This window comes from Eumetopias jubatus, unplaced genomic scaffold (genome assembly GCF_037043125.1).
Source record: "Eumetopias jubatus isolate StellerSeaLion01/CBP00866 unplaced genomic scaffold, mEumJub1_p1.0 scaffold_10, whole genome shotgun sequence".
Classification (NCBI taxonomy): Eukaryota; Metazoa; Chordata; class Mammalia; order Carnivora; family Otariidae; genus Eumetopias; species Eumetopias jubatus.
Window position 1 is genome coordinate 39,743,616 of NW_028274816.1, and position 16,223 is coordinate 39,759,838.

General features: G+C 48.9%; 1 protein-coding gene across 5 annotated transcripts in view; it reads right to left on the bottom strand.

The window, feature by feature from the left end:
• ANKRD11 (ankyrin repeat domain 11) overlaps nt 1-14,901 on the bottom strand; it is a 191,886-nt gene extending 176,985 nt beyond the window's left edge. For 2 of the 5 annotated variants that reach the window (XM_028093371.2, XM_028093377.2), the window contains exon 1: nt 14,751-14,899. The gene's annotated coding sequence lies outside the window, so the exon portion shown is untranslated. Of the gene's footprint in view, nt 1-14,750 lie in introns of all 5 variants that reach the window. The other 3 variants (XM_088027546.1, XM_028093400.2, XM_028093385.2) reach the window with 2 other exon arrangements.
• Nucleotides 14,902-16,223: the final 1,322 nt, after the last annotated feature.

Here is a 16,223-nt window from a genome sequence, read left to right on the forward strand (position 1 = left end):
GGTACACATCCCACCTTTGACAACTGTATGGACAATGTATCGCCCGGCTCCCACAGTCCTTATGACTTCTGGGTGTCAGGTAACTGACCTCAGGACAGAGTAGTGTCACCAGAACACGTATTACCAGGGAGGTCTGCCTCCTGAATAAAACAAATATGACTTAATAGAAAAAATATCTCACGGGGCGCCTGGGTGGCTCAGTCAGTTAAGCGTCTGCCTTTGGCTCACGTCATGATCCCGGGGTGCTGGGACCGAGTCCCACACTCCCTCTACCCGTCCCCCATGCTCATGATCTTGCTCTCTCATGCTCTAATAAATCTGTAAAAATAAAATAAAATAAAAATAAAATAAAGTAGGGCACCTGGGTGGCTCAGTTGGTTAAGCGACTGCCTTCGGCTCAGGTCATGATCCTGGAGTCCCGGGATCGAGTCCCGCATCGGGCTCCCTGCTCAGCAGGGAGTCTGCTTCTGCCTCTGCCCCCTCCCCTACTCATGCTCACTCTTTCTCTCTCTCAAACAAATAAAATCTTAAAAAGGGGGGGGGGCATCTCGTTTAAAAAAGAAAACAAAAAGTTGGGGCACGTGGGTGGCTCAGTTGGTGAAGCGTTTGCCTTCAGCTCAGGTCATGATCCCAGCATCCTGGAATCGGTTTCCACATTGGGCTCCCTGCTCAGCTGGGGGCCTGCATCTCCCTCTGCCTGCCACTCCCCCTGCTCATGCTTTCTCTCTCTCAAATAAATAAAATCTTTTAAAAAAAGAGAGAAAGAAAAATCTTTTCTCCTTGTGATGAGAACTCTTAGGACTTACTCTTAACAACTGTCCTATAGATTATACAGGACTGTTTACTAGTCACCATGCCGTACATCACATCCCTAGTCTTTTTTATCTTCTGACTGGAAGCTTGTGCCTTTGACCACCTTCTTCCAGTCCCCCTCCCCTACTTTCTGCTTCTGGTAACCATACACCTGGATCTCTTTTTCTGTGGGTTTGGTTTTTGTTTTTTTTAGACTGCACATTTAAATGAGACTAAACAGTATTTCTTACTCTGACTTATTTCACTGAGCACAATGTCTTCAAGGTCCATCCATGTTGCCACAAATGGAAGATTTCTTCATCTGTTTTATGGCTGAATAATATTTCACTGTATATATACAATATACACTACAACTTCTTTATCCATTCACCTGCTGGTGGGACACTTACACTGTCTGCCCATCTTGGCTACTTAAATAATGCTGCAATGCATGTAGAGTGCAGGTATCTTTTCAAGTTAGTATTTTCATTTCCTTTGGATATATTCCTAGAAGTGGAATTGTTGGACCATATGGTAATTCTATTTTTATTTCTTGAGGATCCTCCATACTGTTTTCCATAATGGCTGTACCAATTTACATTCCCACCAGCAGTGCACAAGGGTTCCCTTTTCCCCCATCCATGCCAATGTGTTATCTCTTTATGTTTTTCATTATGGCCATTTTAACAGGTGTGAGGTGGTATCTCATTGTTTTGATTTCCATTTCCCTGTTGTCTAGCGATGCTGAGCATCTTTTCATGTATCTGTGGCCTTTCACTGATCTTTGGAGAAATGTCTATTCAGGTTCTTTGTCCATTTTTAAATTGCATTATCTGGGGTTGCTTTGTTTGCTTTTCTTCCACTCTTCAGTTGTATGATTTTTTTTATTTTTTTGGATATTAACCCCTCATCAAATATATGGTTTGCAAATATTTTCTCTCTCCATAAGGTGTCCTTTCATTGTGTTGATGGTTTCCTTTGCTGTGCATGAACTTCTTTATTAAAGAAAGCTCCATGGGCGCCTGGGTGGCTCAGATGGTTAAGCGTCTGCCTTCGGCTCAGGTCATGATCCCAGGATCCAGGGTCCTGGGATCAAGTCCCACATCGGGCTCCCTGCTCAGCAGGGAACCTGCTTCTCCCTCTGCCTCTCTCTCTCTCTCATGAATAAATAAAATCTTTAAAAAGAAAAAAAAAAAGAAAGAAAGCTCCATGAGGGGCGCCTGGGTGGCTCAGTCGTTAAGCGTCTGCCTTCGGCTCAGGTCATGATCCCAGGGTCCTGGGATCGAGCCCCACGTTGGGCTCCCTGCTCAGTAGGAAGCCTGCTTCTCCCTCTCCCACTCCCCCTGCTTCTATTCCCTCTCTCGCGGTCTTAAAAAAAAAAAAAGAAAAGAAAAGAAAAAAGAAAGCTCCATGAGACAAGAAGAGAGAACACAAGTGATAACATGATGTTAACAATAAAACATTAACATAAACTCACTAACATCTGGAACAAACTTGACTCTCACATTTTACAGTCCAAAGAGTAATTTTTATTGCTTAATTATACTGTAACATTTGAGAAATGGCCCCATACAGGAATGAAAACTTAAAATCACTCAGTTACACCATGCACCTGAAATTACAGCCCTCAAAAGTACCCATGGATAAACAGTACAAGCCAGCCTCAGCTAGGGTGAGCAACAGCCTTGACCACTGACTTTCCAGTCCCATCCCCCATCCCTGCTGTGATTGGCCCAGTCATCAAACACGGGCGTTTGGGACACCAGTAATCTATAAATCAGACTGCACTGTTCTGTAGCTTCTAAATGCAAAGACAGAAAGAAGAGAAGAGGGAAGAGAAAAAAGGAAGAAAAAGAAGCAGTGGCCGGATTAGCTCTGTGACAGTGTAAACAACTATAGAAATAATGTCTCTCCATCAAAGCAGCAGCTGTCAACCAGAGAAACGGTAAAATGCAGTAGTGTTTTGGAGGGGCTGGTAACAAGGGGATTTAGCACTGCGGAGAGTTTAAATAAAAGTCAACAGAAAGAAGTATACCACACACAGGCAGGCCATCCTTGGCCCTGAGGCAACTCCCTTTAAGAGCACCTGGCCCTGGGCACCTGCAAGGGTCAGGCTGTCCGAAACATTGACTTTTGCTCTCCATTTATTTCTGCATCTGCAACTGAACTACATTCAATTTAGAGTCATGACAGAAACAGGGCAGCCAACAGAGACAGCCTCCCAACAGAAGCCTGCCTAAGCCAGATGCCCGGAGTTTCACTACCACCCCAACCGCAGACAGACACTAGGACAAAGCTCTTCTAGCCCAGCACATGGTAAATAGTGCTGTGATCAAGCAGGATGAAGGCTACGTTCTGCTAACTTGAAGTAACTCAGGAAATGTGCTTGGCGCAGGTTTAACACAGTACATGCTTCTTACACGGACTAGATCTCCTCACAAGTATTATTCCTTTTCGAAGGCCATTAAGCCTGTTTTTTAAGTCCCTAACTTGAAATACTGATCTGTCATGCAAATATTGATCAGGTAGCTATTGATACATGTATTGATATATGTAAGATACAAAACAAACAAGTCCAACATAAGTCTAACAAAGTACAGGGGCGCCTGGCTGACTCAGTCAGTGGACATGTGACTCCTGATCTTGGAGTTGTAACCCCGTTAATGTTACGGTACAGAGTTGTAACCCCTGTACACCATTTTGGGTGTAGACATTACCTTAAAAATAAAACAAAATCGGGGTGCCTGGGAGGCTTAGTCGGTTAAGCGTCTGACTTCAGCGCAGGTCGTAATCTCAGTGTCCTGGGATGGAGTCCAGCAACAGGCTCTGCACTCAGCACAGAGACTGCTTCTCCCTCTCCCTCCCCACTTCTGCCTCTCCCCATGCTCCTGCTCTCTTTCTCTCAAATAATAAAACCTTTGGGGCGCCTGGGTGGCTCAGTCGTTAAGCGTCTGCCTTCAGCTCAGGTCATGGTCCCAGGGTCCTGGGATCGAGCCCCGCATCGGGCTCCCTGCTCGGGGGGGAGTCTGCTTCTCCCTCTGCTGCTCCCCCTGCTTGTGTTCCTGCTCTTGTTGTCTCTCTCTCTCTCTCTGTCAAATAAATAAAAGTCTTTAAAAATAATAATAATAAAACGTTTTTAAAAATACAAAAAATAGGGGTGCCTGGGTGGCTCAGTCGTTAAGTGTCTGGCTTCAGCTCAGGTCATGATCCCAGGAGTCTGCTTCTCCCTCTCCCTCTGCTGCTCCCCCTGCTTGTGTTCCCTCTCTTGCCGTGTCTCTGTCAAATAAATAAAATCTTTAAAAAATAATCATAATAAAATAAAATCTTTAAAGAAAAAGTCTAACAAAGTATTTGGGCAAATAACAAGATAGCAAATACCTTCCTTCCATGCTGCTTGCACCAATAGCTTCAGCAGGCTACTTCTCCAGCCCCCCAATCTCTAGCCCCTCCTGTATGAACCCAGAACTATTCTCCCTGGCCTGCAGTTTATACTGTCTTGACCAGACTCTTAGACATGAGAAGCCCAGGCTCCTGGCCCCTGCCCATCAGACTGCAGCACGAGAAGAGGAGCACGTGGGTTCGTCACAGGTGCACAGGGCCCGCCACGTCCAGGGGGGCATGCTGCAGGCACGAGACCACGCCCAAGCCCCCCCCCGCGCTCTCTTCCATCACCTCTGCTGTCCCTTCACAAGACTGCCCATCACCTGTTTGCCCCATTCCATCCACTCTGAATCAACTCACCTCTCATCTCCCAACATTTCTATACAAATACCACCGCTAAGTCTTCACACGGTGCTTGCACAGCCCACTGGAAGAGCCTCCTCCCCATTCCAAGGCTCTCCAGATCCTCTTAGGAGTGTCTTGGACCACACCAGCCCTCTCTGATGCCAGAGCCTCCTCCTTTTGCCTAGGAGGCTGCCCTTCACCGACAGGCCTTTCCCCAGGCTCTGCTCCCTGCACTTCACTCCCCTGTGACTCTTAAGAGATGGGCATTTCTGCTACTTATTTGAATTCAACTTTTATTACTACAACAAATTTTAAACCCCATCACCCATTTCTAACTAGCTGTTTTACATTCTTCCCTGGAAAATGGTGTTCCTACTTTCTACAATAGTGTCTGTGGTGAGAATTGTTTTAAACCTGATCGTCTGTCCAGAAGCAGAGGGCAGTGGGGTGAAGGGCAAACAAGACGACACAAGGGTGACCTGGCATTCACCTGCCTCCAAGAGCGGCAGCCCACTCCTAGACCCCGTCCTTCCTTGTGTCGTGACTTCCCAACACGGAAGGAGCACAGCAAAGCCCTCTCCCAGAGCCGCTCTGACCTCCATCAGGCTGGTCCACCACCTTCAAACTCAGACACACCACCTCCTGCCACGGGTCATGGAACGCCTCCTCCTCAGCAGGCCCGGTCTTACACAACTGGAGTCCAGTCCGTTTTCCCAGCTTTATCTGCTACTGTTTTTTTCAAGGGTTACATGTTCAAACAGGTCAACTGACATTCCCACATTACAGCCTATCTCCCAGCGCTTCCCACAGTCTCTGACGGCCTCAGCCTGCTCCCTGCACACTGATATCGCACCGATTCTTAAATAACACTCCCTTCACGACCTCTCCCAGACTCCAGGGCCGGACACGTTTCCCCCCCCCCCCCCCCCCCCCCGGTGCTCCTACCTCGCGTCACAGCCCCCCACACCCAGTGCCTCTCTCCCTCCCCAGCCTCGGGCAGGGCCATGTCCCAGTCCTCCTAGCGCATCCCACCACAGAGCGTGGCAACAATGAACAACAGCAACTAAACGAGCGTAACGTGGGAAAAGCTAGGTTCATCTAGTCTTGGGAGTCCCCTCCATAAACCAGGTAATTCACTCCAGTTGCAAAAAAGATACAAGACTGTTCTCCTGGGGCACCTGGGTGGCTCAGTTGGTTAAGCGACTGCCTTCAGCTCAGGTCATGATCCTGGAGTCCCAGGATCAAGTCCCGCATCGGGCTCCCTGCTCAGCAGGGAGTCTGCTTCTCCCTCTGACCCTCCCTCCTCTCATGTGCTCTCTCTCTCTCTCTCATTCTCTCTCTCTCAAATAAATAAAATCTTTAAAAAAAATAAAAAAAAAGACTGTTCTCCTACTATACAGCAGTCCACATTTGGAAAAGTAGTCTGATAAACCAGAAGTCAGCTGTACAGTGCTTTGTAACTGTGCCAAATGGGTGAATGATTGCAAAGACATAAAAACCAAGACTGTACTTTTCAAAACTGCCAAGGTCATGAAAAACAAGAAAAGACCTGAGAAACTATTACAGACAGGAAAAGACTAAAGAGACATAACTAAATGTAATGTGGGATCCTGGACCTCAGAGGAAGAATGGGTGAAATCCAAATGAAGTCTGGGGTTGGTTGGTTGGTTTGTTTGTTTTAAAGATTTTATTTATTTGGCAGAGACTCAACGAGAGAGGGAACAGAAGCAGGAGGAGTGGGAGAGGGAGAAGCAGACTTCCTGTAGAGCAGAGAGCCCGATGCGGGGCTCAATCCCAGGATCCCGGGGATGATGACCTGAGCTGAAGGCAGATGCTTAACGACTGAGCCACCCAGGTGCCCCAAGTCTGGGGTTTAATTAATAGTAATGTACAGGGGCGGGGCACCTGGGTGGCTCAGTTGGTTGAGCGACTGCCTTCGGCTCAGGTCATGATCCTGGAGTCCCGGGATCGAGTCCCTCATCGGGCTTCCTGCTCAGCAGGGAGTCTGCTTCTCCCTCTGACCCTCTTTCCCTCTCGTGCTCTCTATCTCTCATTCTCTCTCTCTCTCTCTAATAAATAAATAAAATCTTTAAAAAAAAAAAAAAGACCCTGACAGATCATCTTCTTCAGGGGTTTAAAAAAAAAAAAAAGGAATGTACAGGGGCATCTGGATGGCTGAGTCAGTTGGGCATCTGCCTTCGGCTCAAGTCATGGTCTCAGGATCCTGGGATGGAGCCCTGAGTCTTCGAGCTCCCTGCTTAGCAGGGAGTCTGCTTCTCCCTTTCCCTCTGCGGCCCCACTCGTGCTCGCTCGCTCTCTCTCTCTCTCAAATAAATAAATAAAATCTTCAAAACAAAAATAGTAATGTACCAATGTTGACTTCTTGGCTTTGACAACCTCAGCGGTGTTATGTGAGATGTCACCATTCAAGAGCCTGGATAAAGGGTAGAATGGAACTCCTCCCACTCCCAATTCTACTACTGTGTGCACTAGTTCTGTGTATGTAAAATTATTCCAAAATAAAAATTAAAAAAAAAAAAGCAAAACCTCGTGCAGGACGTGTATTCCCACCTCACTCACTAAGTCCCCATCGATGCCAGACTACACTGGCTGGGGCTGATGGCAGAGTCTCTCTAAAGCCAACACAGTCCTGGCGAGCCCAACAAAGCACCAGAGCGGCTGCACAATAGCTGGATCCAGGCTCATCTGTTATGACCGCATCCATGGGGAACCTAGTGTGGCCACCGAACACTGCTCCCAAAGTGTCCCTATTCTAATCCCTGGAACTTATGGGTATTTCAGGTCACACGGCAAAGAGGAATTAAGGTTGCAGATGGAATTAAGGTCTAATCAGCAGACAGGGAGCATAGCCTGGATTATCCAGGTGGGCCCAATGTAATCACAAGGGTCCTCAAAAGTGGAAGAGGGAGGCAAAAGAGAGAGTAGAAAGGAGAGGTCACACTGGAAGGTCAGAGAGAGGTAACACTGCTGGATTTAAGGATGGAGAAAGGGGTCAGAGGCCCAAGAATGTGAACAGCCCCTAAAAGATGAAAGAGGCAAGGAAACAGTCTCCCCACCCCCCCACCCCCGCCCCCGGAGCCCAGAGGAGGAACCAGCCCTCCCTGATTTTAGCCCAGGGAGATTCATGTCAGGCTTCTAATCAACAGAACTGTAAAATAATCAAGCTGTATTGTTTGAAACCACTAAGTTTGTGGTCGTTTGTTACAACAGCTACAGAGAGTGAGCACCGATGTGATACAAATACACGCAATTCTCCAAACTCTGAGTGCACACGTCTTCCTTCGGCCCTTCACAGCCTCCTGCCACTTCAACACAGCACGCCCTCTGTTGCCTGCTGCCCCCCAGCCCCCTTGAGCCAACACATTTGGGGGCTTCAAAGAAAACTATCAAGGAAAGGAAAAGGGGATGCTACAGGTTAAATTCTAGAACAAAGATGTTCTCCCCAACTTCCTAACACTTCCACTGTGCCATTAGTCTTTACTTCAAGGCCCTTTTTCAAAACATTAAAATTGCTTCAGCACAGTCATCTTTTACAAGTCAGTCATCTGATGAGACGCCAAGTTTAGCAGAATCAGATCTAACCACTTCACTGAGGAGAAACAAAGTTCCCACGTAAATCCCATTAAGGTTGCATCTGCCGAAAATCAAACTGAGTAAAAGCACATACCACTTTTCTAAACTTCATATTAAAAGACAAAGGACACAATTCAAAGATTACCTTTCTCAAGTTTTGGAGAAAAATGTTCCTACAAGAAAAAGTTTTGAGTGTTAGCCTATTTAATATATTAATCTCTAAACTAAAAAACTTCAAATCTCAGATGAATTACTCTCAAAGTAATGGAAATACCTATGAAGGTAATCCAAATCCTCCACCTCTATCTAGCAAAGAAAAAATTCACAAGGTCTAAACAGTCCTTGAAATCCGAACCACCTGAGGGGCTGAGGAGCACTTAGGACACTGCAGGTTCTTGGCAGTTCCAGACCCCATAAGGCTGGGCTTTCTTTTTTATCATCCAGAAAAGGAGTTTGTTTCTTTTTAAGTGTCCTGCACAATCTTTAATTAGCCAGGCATTTTTGTAATTAAAAAAAAAAAATTCCTTCAAGAGTGTTGCTTTGGGTTGTTTTTTTGTTGTTTTTTACTTCCTGTTTTACAGGATGTAAAACCACATTTAGAAACGTGGTACATGCCAGCAAGGCTCACCTCTCGAGTATTAAGGTTCTTCACTGCTTCTCTCACCTTCTCTATTTTGGGTAAGTTTACACAGTATAGCCATAATGATTCCAGAATTAAGTGAAAGTCTTCTTACTTTGCTAGGTATGAATGCAGTGGAAAATAAAACAATCACAACTCTGGCCAAAACCTTAAGAACCAAGCACCCTATGCAACCTCTCACTACTCAGAAATGTTCACTATTCCAGGACATTTACCCTCTGGCTCTGGCGCCTGCCATCAGGAGAAGGGGAGGGAGGGGCACTTTCTATTAACGCCCTAAGATCAGAACTCTAGTTGCTACATTTTAGACGAAAACTAACCTCCGATATCACAAAGTTATAAGCATTTACAAGTTAAATTTCAATTCCAGCCATTCTAAAAGGTCCGATTTTAGGGCGCCTGGGTGGCTCAGTCGTTAAGCGTCTGCCTTCGGCTCAGGTCATAATCGCAGGGTCCTGGGATCCAGCCCCGCGTCGGGCTCCCTGCTCATCGGGAAGCCTGCTTCCCCCTCTCCCACTCTCCCTGCCTGTGTTCCCTCTCTCGCTGTTTCTCTGTCAAATAAATAAATAAAATCTTTAAAAAAATAAAAAATAAAAGGTCCCATTTTACAGAGTTAAACAAGTAATTGGAAGAGAGGGTTTTCATGAATTTTATTTAACTTTGACAAAAAATTCTGATCTAAGTGATCAAAAAATGTTTTATGTTGAGAAAAGGCCAACATTTTTATATAGTGAACTGATGCACACTGGTCTCTACAAGTGGAAAAAGAGAGCCTACAGATTTTCAGGATAATAAGTAATTCACTGCACAGATGCCAAGGGCAGAGCAGGCAACCTGGGTCTTGCCCTCAGCCAGCCGGTAAGGACACTGTAACCCCCACAACCACCTCAACCTAGGCTGGGGGTGGGAGTGCTCAACGAGTCTCGGCCCAGCGACAGAATTTCCAGTCCTTTCAGCCCTTGAAAACCTCAGCTGTATTAATGGGACAGACTTCTTTTATTTTCACACTGAAAACCCACTTAACTCTTCAATCACTGAACCAGCTTCAAAACTGTGGGATTTCTTAAGTTTTAGAATGGTGCCTCTAAATATTTTCAACCACAACCAATTCCCCTCACCCAGCCCTTACTACCTAAAACATTAAAACCACAAATTCAACCCTATTATCCAAACCAAAAACTCAAGTCTCTATCACCCAAATTATACCCATAGTCTTTTCAAAAGCAACCTTTTTGCCAATTACATGACATTACAAAACATAAGGGGGGGGAATAACACACAACTCCATTTTGGTGTATTTCCCTCCAGAGAGATTACTTTTTTCTTCATTAAAATGCTAAAACTGGGGGCACCTGGGTGGCTCAGTCGGTTAAGCAGCTGACTCTTGATTTCAGCTCAGGTCGTGATCTCAGGGTGATGAGATCCAGCCCCTCTTCGAGCTCGGTGTTCAGCAGGGAGTCTGCTTGAGATTCTTACCCTCTCCCTCTGCCCCCTCCTCACACTTGCGGTCGGTGTGTGTGTGTGTCTCTCTCTAAATAAATAAAATCTTTTTTAAAAAATGCTTTAAAACTGAGGTCAGAGGGATATTAAGGGGCCACCTCCATTATGGAGAATTCCTATTTGAACAGAAGCTATGGTCTTAAAGCTCTGGTACCTTCTTATTACAACAGCTTGGGAGGTTTAAAAAAAAAAAAAGGGTAAGATAAAATGCTCAAACTTTCCAAGTACACCACTATCACACTAAACCACTACTTATGTTACAAGAGGCCAAAAGGTGCTCAAAGTTCTAAATGAAATACAACAGCAGCAAACTACATTCAGTAAGCCTTCATCCTGGCCCCCAAAAGCAGCGGTCCTACTAAAACTGCTTCCAGAAGGCTCTTTTTCCTTCCCACAAAAACAACTTTCCCGTTAATTATTTTCCTTTATCTGTTGTCCCGTGCCAATTGTAAAAGCCATGTCCCACACCTTTACCTCAACTGTAAAGGAAAACTTATAATGAGAACAAATGGGAAAGTGGCTGAAATCACATAGCATTATTCCTAGTCAATCAAATAAATTAAAGTTCATGATCCCAAGTCTCTCCTGACAAAATTACTCAAATACTTCTGTATACAGTCTTTAAACAATTCAACAACTATTTACTGAGCCAATTCCATGACTAATGTCATACCCTAGACTGGGCCCTGAGTGATCGGAGACCATCCCTATTGTCATTAAGTATCCAGCCCTTCTTTCACAAGGACAGACCAAAACCAACTGTTAGACACTTGATCAGATGTGTTAAGTTCCGGTGGCCCTAACAAGGTGGGGTGGCATATATTCCTTGGGAATGATGATTAAGAAGGCTAAGAGGAAGCATTATTTCAGACGCAAAGGCTGAGCAGGAGTTACCTTGTAGATGTGGAGGGGAGAGGATTTACAGGGGAAGCAGTGATGGAGATGCAGCAGGACCCTGGCCCAGACAGAGAATCAGCATGTGTCGAGGCCATGAGAGAATAAGGCACATGTCCCAATCTAGGAAATGGAAGGCCAAGGTAGCCAGAGCATCAGGAGTTAAGGCAAGAGTGACAGGGGATCACAGAGCGGGCTGGGGGGGAGGGGAGGGGAAATCATACCGTCAGGGTTAGGTTGTTAATAATCACTTGGGACCTTACCATAAAAAGAATATCTGCAGCCCTACTGTATATATAAAACACTATTTAAAGAGAGTATTAAATGTGAAGGAGGAGCAGAGTTAAGCACAGAAGAATAACAAAAAAAGACATGGGAACACACAGATCAGTCTGACTCAGCTTAAAAGATACCATGAATAAGATCCATCAAACAGAAAGAGAGTCACTTAACAGAAATGTCTTCATCAGAATTAACAAAGTAGTTAACGTGGATCATTTCCTAAGCCTTTTAGGCTTTCTATGCTGATTAGCTCTAATTGCCTGAGTTCCAGGAGCTGAGGATTGACATCCTCTTTCATACAGCTTTAAGATAAAACTAGAAAAGTTGACTTTCACAAAAATTTTATTTGAAATACAATTAAGAGAACACATACTGAAAAATTTCAAGACAGTAACCTTTAGTTATTTGAATTCATCCAATTTTTTTAGGAAGTTTATTGAACAGGCCAAGCTCAACCCCCTCAAGGCAATGACTAAAGAGCAGTCATAAACCGACACAGCTTGCAGACAGACAAGCAATGCATTCTCATTTTCACCTATTAACTAGCAAGTATCTTGCTATTAAAGACAGTTCATCCATTACACTTACCACGTGAGGGATGAAGGGACTTACACAGGGTAATGGACAGATCAAAACACTTATTTTGGCAACAAATGCAGATTATGCTCTGAACCAGCATTTATTGACACTATCTAATTATGTTATTTAATTGATAATGGGCTCACTGCCCATATGCAAAATAGCCACATACTGGATAAAACATAACCTTACTATATTAAATATACTTAAAAACCCAAGGCACACAAAGTTTCTTGAAAAATATTCTCAAATACAAATAGCATGGTTTCTTTAACTCTCTGTTGAAAGTTCTACTTGTCACTGTATCAACACTGTAATTATAGCTAACATGACAGCCACTAGTCATAAGCAGCCCATCTGGTTTCGAGAGATGAAAGGCGCTGCCAGTGCAATGTGATTAGCATGGCCGGTCCACAGCGGGTCTAGAGAAGAACATCCCACAGGGCGATGCAAGTAAGGAAGCGGACACAAAGTTAGAACTGCAAATGAGGAACTCAAAACTATGGAACACCTTTAAACACAAACTTCTGGTAAATTTTATCTATATTTTGCCACAATTAAAAATATTCAGAATTTAAAAACCTCTGGAAGGTTCAAATTTGGATCAACTTTAGCAATATTTTGGGGCAGCTTTTTAACTAACTCAAGAGGCATGCACAAAGAACACAGAAAAACGTCATAGTTACTTGGTCTTTGTTCCCTCCCATCCCACTCAGGAGGGCTAGCCTATCCAGTGAGATCCTGCTCCTCAGCACAAAACTCCAGAAAGAGAGAACAGCTGAATGGAGGGTGGGGGAGGAAACACCGAGAGAGGGATCCAATTCAAGGGTCACAATCAAAGTTGAGCAAGATGTTTTTCTTTTTTCTTTTTTTAACTACAGTTTCAAAGTAATATCACAGTACTTGTGCAATCAGTCTCAAAAGACACAAAACAGAACAAGTCTTCCAGGACAGCAACATTTAGAGAAATCAAGGTCCCAAAGGCATCAAATAAACAGTCTCAGGGTCTCTGATTTAGAACTATTCAAGTTATGCCATTGACTGGGTTTGCACGAACCAAAAATAGCAACTGTGTCAATGGCACTTTTTCCACCAGCAATATCATGTTACATCGTTTTTGCTGAATGCCTCTCATCAATCCCCCATACATACCAAAATATTCTAAGTTTTGCAACTCAACAACTGTGCACACTTTCACTCCTCAGTTGAAATGGGATGTTAAGGATACCGCTTAGATCTCTTTAAAGACTCTCACCTTACAAGAAAGCCTGAAATTTGATTTTCTACCGGGGAATTTGCAAAACCATCCTGTTCTCGCAAACAAATATAAAACTTCCTATAACCTGTAGAAATCACGAAACCCAGGCATGCTGCATCTTAACTGCTGGAGAGAATATGGTTTTCAAAGCACAGGGCCCTCTTAGGCCGGCTTAATCTTCCAAAAACCTTGGAAGCTGGGATACAAGACTGGCTTTCCAACGGAACAAGAGAAGCAGAAAACCTTGATGGGGCACCAGCAAAAGAGCAGACCTCAAGAAAAACTAAGGCTTCTCCACCCCCCAAACAGCAAACACACAAGACTTAACAGCACAATCCCTCTTTGAAAGGGTACTGAATCCATGTGGCAAGGCCAACCCTACACACACACACACACACACACACACACACACACACGCACGCACACACTCTCACTCTCACACACTCGCAGCTACCGCCCTGCCAGGGGATGATGAAATGAGGAACGGAAATTAACATTTCAGGCAACGTCTCACATTGTTCCTTGAGGCCAAGGACTGCTGTTGCAGCCGCCGCCACCACCGCTTCCCTCCCACCCGCCCCCCAGTCCCGCCTACCCTCCCCCCGAGACGACACCCCCGCGCCGCTGCCCCGCATTCCTGCCCCTCCGCCGGCCTACGCGCGCCTCCTGCACCCCCGGCGCCCCCACTCTCCCTTCACGACTCCGGTTCGCCCGCCCCCTCCGGCTCGGAGCCCGAGAGCCTCCTGCTCCCATTTCAAAACAGTGATAATAATAGGGACGCTGGGAATAACAACTACAACCGACACCGCGAACGCACCCCTCCCTCGGGTCAGAGGTCGGCGCACCCGCTCCCCAGGTGCCCGGGGCCCCCGCCGGGCTCTCACGGCTGCCCGGAGCCCCCAACTCCAAGCCCACCCTCAACCCCTCACGGCTGCCCCGGGCCCCCCGGGCCCACCTGGAGCCCCTGTCGGGCCCTCATGGCTGCCCTGGGGCCACACAGGCCCACCCAGAGCCCCCGCAGCCCCTCACGGCTGTCTGGGCCCCCAGGCCCACCGGAGCCCCCAGTCAGTCCCTTCGCGGCTGCCCCTGGCCCCGCAGGCCCACCCAGAGCCCCACCCGAAGCCCCTTGCGGCTGCCCCTGACCCCCCAGGCCCACCCGGAACCCTGCGCGACGGCCCCGGGCCCCCCAGGCCCCCCTAGGAGCCCCCGGAGCCCCCTCAAGGCTGCCCGGGCCTTCCAGGCCGACCCGGAGCCCCCCGTCGGGCCCTCACGGCTGCCCCGGGCCCCCCAGGCCCACCAGGAGCCCGCGTCAGCCGCTCACGGCTGCCCAGGCCCCCCGGAGCCCCATGTCGGCCCCTCAGGCCCCTGGGCCCACCGGCGCCCGTCGTGCTGCTCCGCCCGGAGGGGAGGCCTGCAGGCCTCAAGGCGGCCCCCACGCCCCGGCGCCCGCCCCGACCCCCCGCCCCGGCCCGCGGTGGCTCTCACCGGCTCCCGGCTGCACAGCTCCGCGGGCTCAGCGGCGGCGCGCGGGCGAGGCCATGCAGCCCCGGCCCGTCTCCCGGCCCGAGCGGGAAGGCGGCGGTGGCGGCGGCGGAGGCGGGCTCCGAGCGCCGGCGAAGCGGCGAGGCCGGCGGGAGGCGAGCCCGCCCCTCGGGCGCGGCCAGGCTCGGGCGGCGCCGCGGCGGCGCGGGCGCTCACTGAGGGGACGTCGGGCCGCGCGCTCGGCGGCGGCGCCTCCCCGCCTGGGGCCCTCGCTCCATCGCGCTCCGGCTCGGCGGCCTCTGGCTCCGGGACCCGGCGGCGGCTGCGGCGGGCGCCGGCCGCATGAGACGCCGCCGCCCATTGGCCCGCCGTATCCGCCTCCGCCATTGGCCCGCTGCGGCCGGGCACAGGGCTGCGCACGTCACGGCGTCGGGGAGGAAGTACGCCGGCGGGGGTGAAGGGGCGGCGGCGAGAGGGACAGCTGCGGTGACAGGCCTGGGGCGGGACTAGAAGGACGTCCCGGAACGGATTGGTCTAGATCGCGCGTCTGGGCGCATGGCACGCTAGGGTGACGAGCAGCTGGATTGGCTGCTTTCTTCGCGGAGGGGCGGGTCTTTTGCTCTCAGACGTGACGATTGGTCTTTCCGAATGCCGGAAGCGACGAGGGAGACGATCGAAAGCCAGGGTCTGGCGTCCCCTGAGCTGGGGCGAGGTGTCGGCCGTACGGCCGCATCGCCCACGCCGGGGTCCCGGAGCCCGGTCCCCGGAACTGGACCGCCGCCCGCCGCCCGCCGCCCGCGCCCGCCTGGAGCCGGCCTGAGGAGGACAGGCGGCGCGCCCTCGTGCGGGCGGACCGCGGCCGGGGCCCACCCGCGCTGTGATTCCGCCGGGGCGCCGCGGGCGGGGCGTCTTAGCGCCCGCGCCCCCTCCGTTCGTTGCGGGGAGCGCGGGCAGCGTGCGCAGCCCGTGGCAGCGGGGCGCGCAGCCCGTGGCAGCGGGGCCCGCACCGTAGCGGGCAGCCCTGCGGCCTACCCCGGGCAGCCAGACTTTGCCAGTCACCTCCCTGGGTGAGCGGGGCACCGGAGCGTGCAGCCAGCGCGTGGAGTGATGACCCGAGGGTCCCCGGATCCACCTGACGGGACTGCCTGTAAAATGGACAAAATGCAGGCTGCAGACCCCACGCTCGCCGGCGTAAATCTACATGGCAGGGAATGAGGAATCAGCATTTCCTGTTTGGGTCCCTGACCGGACTCATCCTTGGGAAAATTTGAAAAACACTAACCTTAGCCAATCCAATACTCTTGGCAGGGAATTTGCCTTGGAAACAGTCTGACAAGGTAGAAGCAAAGATGTTTAACAAAAACAGAACCTGTAAGTAAAAACTACGGTGGAGAAAAGAAATGCAGAGTAGAGGGAAGAATTCTGCCGTTTAACGCATCCGTGAAGAGATGTTTATTGCTATGGGCCAAACCCTAG